General features: G+C 39.7%; 1 long non-coding RNA gene across 2 annotated transcripts; it reads left to right on the top strand.

Moving 5' to 3' along the window:
• Positions 1-617: 617 nt before the first annotated feature.
• On the top strand, positions 618-2,263 carry LOC125145542. 2 transcript variants are annotated; one of them, XR_007143941.1, is made up of 2 exons: positions 618-821; positions 2,044-2,263. It is a non-coding gene; the product is annotated as an uncharacterized LOC125145542 (long non-coding RNA). The 2 variants fall into 2 exon arrangements; XR_007143940.1 differs by having other exon boundaries at positions 2,014-2,263.
• Positions 2,264-12,314: the final 10,051 nt, after the last annotated feature.

Here is a 12,314-nt window from a genome sequence, read left to right as displayed (position 1 = left end):
TAAATAGTCTGTGAAGTTTCAGATTTCCAGAATTTTAACAATCATGAAAGTGTCCAGGGGCCAAATAATGATGAGGTCTTGAGGTCTTTTAGGGTTTCCAGTTTGCAGTAGTTAAGCGCCCAAGGGTCATTGATGCACACAGAGTGATCATGCTGACCTCTGTCCACCATCAAGAGCAGCGACAATGGGCAATATTTGTGCTGTTTTTAAGCTTATATTTTATAAATTGTTTATTTAGAAGATGGAATTAATATGTGTAATGTTTATCTAAACATAGCATTCAACTCAAGAAAAGCACATGTAGACTGGATACAGGTTTCTCATCTAAACTCACACATTTTGTCATTCATTTCCGTGAACCATAATTGTAGTGAGAATTTTGAGTCTGTTTTCTTTACAAGGAATGATTTTTTCACCTGCATTTTATCTCCTGGAAGAAAAGAAGGAATTCTTGCTCTCCTTTTGGCATCTATGTACACTCTAAAAAATTATTCATGGGGTTAGTTTGTAAAACTTAAAATAAACAATATTTTCAGCATAAAATAATTAAGTTTGTAATATGTACTTGTATTGGTGAGTTGATAACTCATTTTAATAAGTCTTTCAAAATTAAAATAATGAATACTGTCTTAATTATATATCGATTTTGAACACACACTTTTACCTTCTCGTAACAACAGAAAAATATTAAGTTAGTGAAACTTGTATATCTAGTGAGCATCCTTTAAATGCTGAGTAAAGGCGGAATTTGCCCGGACGTGTTTTTCTGCCAGAGAAGGACTACTAGGAGCCGGAGAAACAGGAGAATCGAGGCTATATAGGTAAGTTAATATTTTTGCTTTGTTTTAATCTCAGCAGCTACCAACTGTATGCACAAAAATCGTTGACTTAAGTAAAGTTGTCCGCAGATTCACGTTTCCCGAGTCAATGACTCCTGAGCTAAACGCTACACCTCTTTTCTCTCGTAGTAATGTAGTGAGGCGGCTACAACCGCGTTTTCCTCAAAATCAGCTTTCCTCCACGGTGGACAAAATACATATAAACCTAAATATGAAACAAAATGAATGCGGCAAACTTTACTTAAGTAAGTCGTTGTTGTCACACACTAAACTGAAAAGACAGTTTGAGCTAAGCTAATTCATCGATTCTAAAGTTAATAGACGTTTAGCTAGCTAGTGTGTTCAAAATAGGCATTATGTTTTGTTTTACAGTGGCAGCTAAATGATGTTAATTGATATCGAACATGTTTAGTGTCGTCCGAATTTAAAGTTTACACTGGGTTGATTGACACACACACACACACACACACACACACACACACACACACACACACACACACACACACACACATATATATATATATGCATACATGCATATACATATCTGCATACATACATACATACATACATACATACACACACACACATGCATACATGCATATACATACCTGCATATATACATACATACTACACACACACACACACACACACACACATATATACAGTATGTATACATACATACATACATACATACATACGTACATACATACGTACACACACACACACACACACATATATACAGTATGTATACATACATATACATACATACATACATACATACATACATACATACATACATACATACATACATACATAAACCTGTAACAAGTTAAAATAGTTAACTAATAAGCAAGTTAATTTAAGCACAATACCTAACATGACAATGTGTGTGCACGCCATCTTTATCTGCTGTGACGTTTTCACAGTTGATCCATCTTGTAACCTTGTAAACCTTGAGCTTTTTGTAAATTTGCCATTACAACATTTGAGTTTTTATTTTTCTTTCATATACAATCTGCAGCATTATGTTTGATGGTTAGGCAGCTGACACATTTCTTTAAGTTTGCAATTTTTCATGTGTAGTAAGTTTTAACTCCTAAGATTTAACTCATGTGTCTAATGTCCTGTTCCTTTCCTTGACTTAAAACACTGACATTGATTTTGATCTACTTAGGATGATGAGGTGCGACAAATTTTGACCCAGCCAACGCCAGTATTATTATTGAGGGAACGGAAGTCCTGCAAGACCTGGATGTATCCAGAGCCTGTGCCCTGCTAGGGCTGGTATATGCTCTCAACCTCAGCTACCCAAAGGAACTAAAAAATACTTTTGAGGTGTTTCAGAAAATAATTCTTGAGCTGGATGGTCTGAAAGCTAGGCCGAAGGTAATGTCTTTAAACAATAAACTGTTGTATTCCTGAAATGTTACATGTAAAAGTTTTGTTGTGCATACACATACAGAAGCTGTAATTTTGACAATTTTTTACATGAAGGTTACAGTGTTGTATTTGTTTGAGACTTTATGGCGGCTGTAGTTTATGTGATGAAGGTAAAATTTAATACTTTGCAAAAAATAAAACAAAAGGAAGAAAACTTTTAGTTTCAGCTAGGTGGACCCAATAAGCTGGCAATTGTGTCTGTTGTAGGAATTCATTTTCCACGTTCCCTGTGATTTATTGTTATTATTTTATTTTATTTTATTCTGATATGTACCTACCAGAAAAATACTTGATTCTTTACTTGACTTTACTTGAAAAAAATACTTTAGTCCTGGATAATTATCTTTTTGTCAAAGCATTGTTTTGTCAAAGCACTCTTCTTGTACATAAGTTGACATTGGTTTTATAATAAACCAGTTTCATCATAAAACTGGAATTGCTGTGTTATTTCTCCTGACTGAAGTGAAATAAGTTACTTGTACTCAAAAAAATTAAGGTAACAATTTGCATGAACATATCTAAGTAGAGTGGAATCAAAATAAAGAAGTTAGAATAGCTTAAATGATGTAATTTGACCACTTAATATCACCAAAACTTTGAAATTAAAATTAAGTTGTTTCAACTTAATTAAGCTCTTAGAGGTTAAGTCAAATCATGTTGGTTGTACTAAACAAATTGGGTTAGTCTAACTATAAAAGGTACATGATATCTACTTAATAATGACTGAGTTGAAGCTACTTAAAAAGATGCATGCAAATTGTTACCTTAATTTTTAAAGTTACCTTAAAGTTGAGCCAGCGTTTTATTTTTTAGAGTGTACTGTAAGCCTTACTATTCTCTTGCTTTGCTTTAACATACTTCCTAATGGCAGAATCTTGTGAAGTTTGTGCAGGAATGATGTGCAGTTTTACTGTATGCGCATTTGTCACTCTCTGACCATTTTGAAAGGAGCTTTGTTAGTTGCATGTGGTGTTGCTCTGTAGAAATGCAGTTACTTCCTGTGTACATGGCATGCGTAGCTGCACAGCAGTTTGTATGCAATTCTTGAGGACACATTGAAACGTTTGACAGCACCATTTGCTTGATCATGAATACAAAATAAAAGTTGAGGGAAATGCAATCAACATGAATCACACACGAAAACTAGGCAAAATTAAATGTCTTGGTATGTAACATGAGAAAACTATGTGAAGGAAGCAGCTTTCATGCTGCTTATATGTCTGTACAAATCGGAAGACACCAAACCCAGAAGTGGCTCAATATTCGGGTGAGGACGGAACCCCCCCTCTATGAACACTTCTGGGTGTTCTTTGGCGAGGTCAGCATTTCACAATTGCCAACATTATAGTTAGCCCCTGCTGTGGTAAGTTTACAAGGACCTGGATGGATATAATTTTCTGGGCTCGCCATGGCCTTGTGATTGGACTGCCCTGTACTGGGGCTGTAATGAAACTGGTCTTGAGTTTATGGAAGACTTATTTGGAAATTTCAGTCCATTGTTGTTTCTTAGGATAGCCCAATTCAGTCAATTGCTGTTTTGCACAACTTTGTGTATTATCTATTATATCTTGGCTTTTAGTGTTGTTTTGTATCGTTTGTTTTCACAGACTGTTGTCTTGCGCTATTTGCATTAGGTTGCACAGATGCATTGTACTAACTTACTTTATGTCCTTAGCTCTGTGTTGTTCTATGTAGCTATGTTTTTATTCTCTGTAGCTCCATGGTCCCCACTATCTACTGCATCAGCTACATACTGTATAGTTAAAATGGCAATAAAAGCTTCTTGAATTTTGACAACTTGATTTGCTCCTGATAGGCAAGCAGCATTTCCCCTTGTTGATCGATGGGGGCATGGAGCTGTGAAACATCCACTTGAATCCATTTGCGGAGAAGTAATCTATAATGAATGCAGAGGATCTTGGATTCATATGTGTATTTTATTGCTGTACAAAATTACACAAAGAACAAATCCAAACTGGTATTCAATAGGCAGAGCCAAGGAACAGGCAAAAAGGTCAGAACTTTTTTTTTTTCTAATAACATTCTTGGACCGTTTTTATCCTGCACTTGGGTCTGGGCTCTGTACCATTGGAAAACGGAGAGTTTATCCTTCTGGAGATGTGGGCCTGATTCCTACCTTTGGCAGATGTTATAGTCCCCTGCAAAGCTACTGGAATTTTAAAGCCACTTCATTGGTTTGTGCTACAGTATATGCCAAAGAGTGTTTGGTTTAAAATCAAAAGAAGGATATGAAATAGGAGTTTAAGTTTTCAAAGTCCAACTTTTATTTCCTGGTTTTCACATTTACGTGTTAAACAAAACATAGAAAATGTTGTATCAGACCACCCAATTTCACAACATTCACAAATTTCATGACATGGAATTTTATGGGCAACTCAACTGGCCCTTACACATTCATAATGCTTACCATGAGTTATCATTTTTGTTAAGCAAACAGAACAACTTGGGTTTGTTTATAGCCAAGGAAAAATAAACAATTTTTGTGTTAATATTCATATTTATTTCCAGATCTTCTACATTCAGCATGTAATATTTTATGATTTCAAGGTCATGCTGTTCTACATAAATAGACTTGAGCTTTGCCGAATCAGGGATGACATCAATATGTTTTCCATTGAAGCAAGAAGTATAACCTGAATGTGTCCATGCCAGTACAACCACATCTCTGCATGTAAGTATGTCACTATTAGTTCTACTTGACCTTAGTGCTGCATTCGACACTATAGATCACAACATTCTCCTATATCGCTTACAGAACTACACAGGTATTCATGGACAGGCTTTAAGTTGGTTTAGACCCTACCTGTCTGATCGATACCATTTTGTTGAATTAAATGGTGAATCCTTCAGTTTATTACCAGTTAATCATGGGGTCCCTCAAGGATCAGTTCTAGGACTTCTTCTTTTCTCGATATACATGATTCCATTAGGGAACATCATTAGAAGACATGGGATTAGTTTCCAGTGCTATGCTGACGATACACAGTTATATATCTCATCAAAACAAGATGAAATAGCCAAAGTGTCCGAATTAACTCAATGCCTTAGAGAGATAAAAGACTGGATGAGTTGTAATTTTCTGTTGTTAAACTCTGATAAGACAGAAATACTACTTATAGGTCCAAAAACCAGTACACAGAAACTTTCACAATTTAACTTTCACTTACAGGGATATACTGTTACTAGTAGCTCGACAGTGAAAGACCTGTTATACTAGACAGCAACCTGTCTTTTGAATATCATATCGCCCATACCACAAAAACAGCCTTCTTCCACCTTAGAAATATTGCCAAGCTGAGAAACATCCTGTCTGTATCTGATGCTGAGAAGCTAGTTCATGCATTCATGACCTCTAGACTGGACTATTGTAATGCATTACTAGGTGGTTGTCCTGCATCTTTAATAAATAGGCTACAGTTAGTTCAAAATGCAGCTGCCAGAGTTCTCACTAGGACAAGAAAGTATGAGCATATAACCCCAATTTTATCATCTCTACACTGGCTACCTGTTAAGTTTAGAATTGATTACAAACTGATGCTACTTACATACAAGGCTCTTAATGGTTTAGCTCCCATGTATCTAACTAGTCTTCTAACATGTTACAATCCTTCATGCTTTCTGAGATCACAAAACTCAGGACTTCTGGTAGTTCCCAGAATATCTAAGTCTACTAAAGGTGGTAGAGGGTTTTCTTATTTAGCTCCCAAACTTTGGAATAGTCTTCCTGATAGTGTTCGGGGCTCAGACACACTTTCTGTTGAAATGAATTTTCTTTATGGTAATTAATTTTTGTGCTTATTTCATTTTCTTTCCCTATTTCTCTTTCTCTGTCGAAAGGAATTTCCCCCCACTCTGGTCATGCTGACCTGTGATAAGTGTGTTCTTGTTTTCTTGTTTTTGTACCCTGTGTTTCTGCAAACATAAGCAGGATGGTAAGGCTTGTTGATAACGTAACCATAGTGAACACCGTTCCATATGTGGAACACTACCGCTAGGGGCTGAAGCTGAATCAACTTCATTGTAACTTTTAAGCATTAAATCCTCTAAAAACACGAAAAAACCTATGTTTCTAGTAAAGTTTATACTCTCAAGATTTTTTTAAGCCCACACACAAAGCATAATATGATTCATAGCCGTCATACTATTAGAAAATTTTTTTGGAGTAAACTGGCCTAGGTGGCGCTAGACCAGTTTTTCCCTTACCTTTAGACGCCTCCCTTTCTTCACTGGGGTAATATTTTCCAAAACAAATATTCCACAAAAATCCCCAAAGGTCCAAGGAACTGGAATCTGTAAGCGTTTTAATCTAATTTAATTTAAAAATGATTTCAAAAATTCTAAATTTACATCATCTTTATAGCCCACCGCCTAACGAATCAAACAAGCCCTCACTTGAGCCAATCGGTGCTTGTATTGCAGAGATAGACGGCTGAGAAGCCAATAAGGTCATGACATCATTTTTGGGAACCCTCCCTCGACTGACAATTACTCCTTCCAATAGCAAGGAAATGGTCCGGGACCTCTACAGCTCTTTAGCCAATAAGGAGACGATTCCAACGGTATGCAACATGCCCCCTCTCCGCTGCCTGGATCTGCGCGAAAATCTTGCGCAATGGGTTTATTGCGCAATCCTTGACCTTTTCACAGCCTCACAGCTCAGGGTGTCAGGTTACAGGCCTTTTTTCACAGCAGACTTGTAGACAGAGAGACTCTGTGTGTTTTAGGCCTTTTAAACTGAGCATGCAGTCTTTTAATTCAAAGTTATACAGTAAACAAGTAAACAAGAAACACATGACCGGACGGACATGTCCGTAGAAAAATAGTTTTATTGAAGCCATTTTTGGGTCTTTTGACTTGATTTTTTTTTGGTGAAAGCCAAGACATGTGGCTATGACCCTCAGTTGTTAAATGTTACCTAACATGTTCCAGAGAAATAAGATTAATCAGTTTATCAGAAAAAATCTCAGGCAGAAATCAAAACCTTCCATTCTAGCCTCTGTAACTTTGTGCCAGTAAGGCCTATCAATCTGACACTTGTATCTGAAACTAGAGAATCTCTTCTTTCCAATGAGACCAATCACCCCTGTGTGTTAAAGTTTCTTGGAACTGTATCACTTTTTGTTTGTATATAAAAATTTCGGGTTTTCGTTAACAGGTTTTAAGGGAATAAGAAACGAGGAAACCTCTGTCATGTAAAAATGTATTTCTGTGTTATATGTTATATGTCATCTTCACCTCTTCTGATTTAATGTTCTTGATTTGAGTCTATCCTGTTCTTGAAGTGCTCTTGACAGGATGAAGAAGACAAGATAGGTTGACCTGCTTTTGAGATTACTTGCAGGACATTCAGTTTCTCTTTGCTCATGTACAGGCTTATTGACCTTCAATGCTTGGATAAGAGTTGTGAGGAAGCAGCACTCTTGCATATCCCTATCTATGTTGATAAAACTTAGCCCCCGCCTTATCTCATACACCATAGCTTACTGTATTTCATTGCGTATATATTCTGTTCTGTCGCTCAGTTCTTTGAGCAGCTGTTGGAATAAACTAGATTTGATTTCACTCGTGTGGTTTGTTCTCTCAGTGCTCCGGAGCGCTCCTATTGTTTTGCAGAGGTAAAGAGACGCGGACGAGTACGAGGAGGAATCTTTCTTACAGTTTGGTGACCCCGACGTGATTCTCTCGATCAGGTAAGACGTGTCTGATTGACTACCTGGTCGGCAGTATTACTAGGAAGAAGTTATCCCATTTTGACGGGATATTTATCCTTGGCTTCGTTTGAGAAGGCCAAGAAGGTTATCCTTGGTTTCGTTTGAGAAAGCCAAGAAGGTTATCCTTAGTTTTGACAGGAAAAACTAAGAAGAGTGCACTATATATATATATATATATATATATATATATATATATATATATATATATATATATATATATATATATATATTTCCTCTCTTGACTCCTCCGCACCTCTTTTCTTTGCCTGTTGTAATATTTTGTTTGTTCATAATGGGGAACTCGTATCCCAAGCCTATGCCTGGTGAAACACCGTATGATTGGATGATATGATGTGGCTTAGGATATTATGAACAACCATTTGTTGAGAATTTGACTGGCTGGACTGAGGCCAATCCTCAGACTCCACCATACCCACGTGATGGTACCTTTGATCCAGGTTATTTAGCCTCCGCATACCACATGATTTTTGAGGGTATAGGAGATCGACAGTGGGAGTGTTGAACCGCCACCTTACTCTAAAGAAAAATAAAAAAGGTCCCGTTGGCCTCTAATCGGCCTACCTCGCCAGATAACCATTACATTTATGCTAATTAAGAGTTGTCGTAACTGTCAGTTTACAGGAGCAGATTATCTATTTATTCTCCAGAAAAAATTAGGCGACCAGTATGATGAAGAGAAATTGAAGAGAAAGAGAAAGTTCCTGTGTTAAAACCTCAGAATGATGAAGTAGTAAATTTAACAAAAAAGGAGGAAGAAAAAGAACTCAAACTCAAGTTGTTTCCAGGTATTTTTGGAAGGATAATAAAGATGCTTTAGACCAATTGCGTCGGCAGCTCACTAAATATCTGCTTAATATTAAACATGCTAATCGTGATCTCTTTCAGGTTACTAACTGTATGGACCTTTAACCTCCTTGGCCGTGATCTTCTGAGTCTCCTGGGACTCTCTATAGCTTTTAGAGGTTCCCACATGACTGTACAAACTCTCGATACCTCTGTTCCGGATATTCTCGCTCTCTCTGACTGTGTACTTCCACATAACGCTGCTGCAGTTAACGCTGTCTGTTCTCTCCCTGCTCTCTCTCCCGCTCTAGAGTCTGTTGCTTCTTCTTTGTGGGCGGAACACAAGGACGACGTGGGTTTCGATTCCTGTCCTCCATACGAGGCCAGGATTAAACATTTGTCTCCTGTATTTATTAGACAATATCCTTTGTCACCTGAAAAAACTGCTGGCATTGACTCTATTTTGAATTCTCTTTTGCAACAGGGCGTTGTCACTCCATGCGTTAGTCCCTACAACACTCCTGTCAATTCTGTTCCAAAACCAAATGGCTCTTGATTCACCCAAGATCTGCGTAAAATAAACAAACTGATTATTCCTGTTGCTCCAATTGTCCCTGATGTATCCTCAATTATAGCCTCTATTCCATGTACACATAGAGTCTTTTCTGTGATTGACCTTTGTTCTGCTTTCTTTTGTGTTCCTGTAGGGAAAGACACGCAGCCACTCTTTGCCTTCACACACAGGGGACAGCAGTATACGTGGACCAGGTTGCCACAGGGTTACATCGATTCCCCCGCGGTCTTCGCGACCACGGTCAAGAACGCCCTGTCAAGCCTCTGCCTTCCCCCAGACTCAGTGGTCTTACAATATGCAGATGACCTCCTGGTGGCTGCGGCCGATTATGACACCTGCCAAGCAGCGACCCTGGCTCTACTCACACACCTGGCTGAGAAAGGTTTTAAGGTGTCCAAGTCAAAACTCCAGTTCTGCTAGAACACTGTCCGCTACCTGGGCTATGAACTCTCTCAGGGCTCAAGGAAGTTAACTGCTGAACGAATACAAGTTATCATGGACACTCAGCGGCCTGCCACTAAACAGGCTTTACAGGCCTTCCTCGGCCTCATCAACTACTGCCGTCAGTGGATCCCAGACTGTTCTTTGTATGACAAATGTCTGCGTGCTGCGGTGAAGCATTCTGATCCTTCATCCACACCTCTATCATGGACTCCAGAAATGCAGGCTGCTTTTGAGGCCTTGAAACGGGCCCTGTGTACGGCTCCTACTCTGGGACTCCCCAACTACAGCCTCCCTTTCCACCTGTATGTTGCGACTCAGCCAGGAACAGCCTCAGCCTCTGGGGTGCTGGCCCAGGAACATGGGGGGGGGCATGCGACCTTGTGTGTTTCTTTCTAAATCCCTCGACTCTGTGGCTCAGGGTTTGCCTTCCTGTCTACGTGCAATACGTGTTGCCACCTGTGCTCTGATGGTAACTGATGCTGAAAAGATAGTTTTATCTCATCCTTTGATCTTACACACCTCACATCAGGTAACGCAAATTTTATGCAATTTTAACACACAGCACATGTCATCCCAGCGACGTTCAGGATATGAGACTGTGTTATTGGCCACTGATCATTTAACTGTACGTCCATCATCCTCTCTTGACACTGTAGCGCATGCCCTGCAGCGCCTTCTTAATGCACAGGATTTGTATGGGTGACTCTGATCATGATTGCCTTACTGAAATAGTCAATTCCACTAGCATCCGCCCTGACCTCTCCTCCGTTCCCCTAAAGACAGGTGATGTCCTCTTTTAGATGGCTCTTGCTCCAAACCTAGTGATGGTGTTTATCTTTGTGGCTATGCTGTTTGTCCATTACCTAACATTGTCCTTGAATCTTTTTCTCTCCCTTTCTCCTCTGCGCAGGCAGCTGAACTCTTTGCTCTCACTCGGGCCTGTGTTCTCGCTGAGGACGCTGACATCACTATTTACACTGACTCTCGTTATGTCTTCGGAGTAGATCATGATTTTGGCCGCATCTGGCACTCTCGTGGCTTCACTGCAGCTGACGGCAAGCCTATCTCCCATGCCTCGTTAGTGCAGGATTTAATCACTGCCTGTCATCTGCCTCGTTCTGTGGCCATTGTTAAAACTAGGGCGCATTCCTCTGGTGACACCGAGGAAGTGAGAGGGAATAGTTTCACTGACCGAATGACTAAACAGGCTGCAGCTTCACGCCCACTTCCCCCAAACCTATCTCCAGCTATGGTCTCTGTTAACACCATGATCAGTGCTGTTCTACCTGACATGGATCTCCCTTCACTGCAGGCTTCAGCTTCGCCTGCTGGCCGCAAATTTTGGACCAGTCAGGGTGCGACTGATTCCTATGTTATTCTATATAACAAGGGCCGTGTCTGTCTACCACGACATTGTACTCCTTTTCTCGTCCGCGAGTTTCATGGCCCCACTCATCGCAGACGAAGAGGGGTGTTACAGGACTTATGAGGTTTTTTGTATTTTCCGCTTACACACAGAAGTGAATAGAATATTTGACGGATGTTTAATATGCGCACAGAACAACATTTCAAAATCAGGTGCCACACATCAACACCCACACCTGACACTCTTTTTCAAGAATGGCAGATCGATTTCACACACATGCCTAGACAGGGTCCTTTCAGATACCTTTTGGTAATGGTTGATAAGTTCTCCAGATGGGTTGAAGCCTTCCCATGTAGTAAGGAAAATGCTAGAGTTGTGGTACAGAAGCTAACTACTGAAATAATTCCTAGATATGGCATCCCTGTAGGAATTGATTCTGACAAGGGAACTCCATTTACATCTAAAGTCTCTCAGCTTCTGTGTAAAGAGTTAAAGATCAATTGGCATTTCCACATTCCTTACCATCCACAGTCATCAGGTATGGTGGAGCGAGCCAATCGCACAATAAAAAACAAAATTCGTAAAGCAATGCACACGTCCGGTTCCAAAAATTGGGTTCATGCGTTACCCCTTGTGTTAGCAGATATGAGAATGACCGCACAAGTGGCTTTGGATCACCTGTCTCCCTATGAGCTTGTGATGGGGAGACCATTTCCCCAACCTTGGCGAAGAGGCAAACATGCATTGGGAACGGGGGACCTTGATGTACACCTCAGCGAGTACTCTGCAGGGTTAATTCAGAAGCTCAACGAGTATTGGGCACGGGTAAATTCAAAACAACCCCAAATTCCAATTGGCAATACTCACCCTTTTAAGGTGGGAGATCGTGTCTTGGTCAGAAATTTGGGAAAATTAGGCATGCCAAATAGTCGCTGTGACTCGCACTGCTGTATTAACTGATCTTTTTCTACAGTGGATCCACGCCTCCTGTCTAAAACCAGGCACGGGTTGGAAAGAAGAATCATAAGTAAAAAGTTTGTCTAAACAGTGTTTGTGTTTCAGAAATTTGAGGCAACAGCTGACGACCTTTTCAGGGGTCCCCTCTTCCCAGCATC

Source organism: Tachysurus fulvidraco, chromosome 9, assembly GCF_022655615.1.
Source record: "Tachysurus fulvidraco isolate hzauxx_2018 chromosome 9, HZAU_PFXX_2.0, whole genome shotgun sequence".
In the NCBI taxonomy this organism is placed as follows: Eukaryota; Metazoa; Chordata; class Actinopteri; order Siluriformes; family Bagridae; genus Tachysurus; species Tachysurus fulvidraco.
The sequence above is the reverse complement of the archived record's forward strand: the minus strand, read 5'-3'. Positions and strand labels throughout refer to the sequence as shown.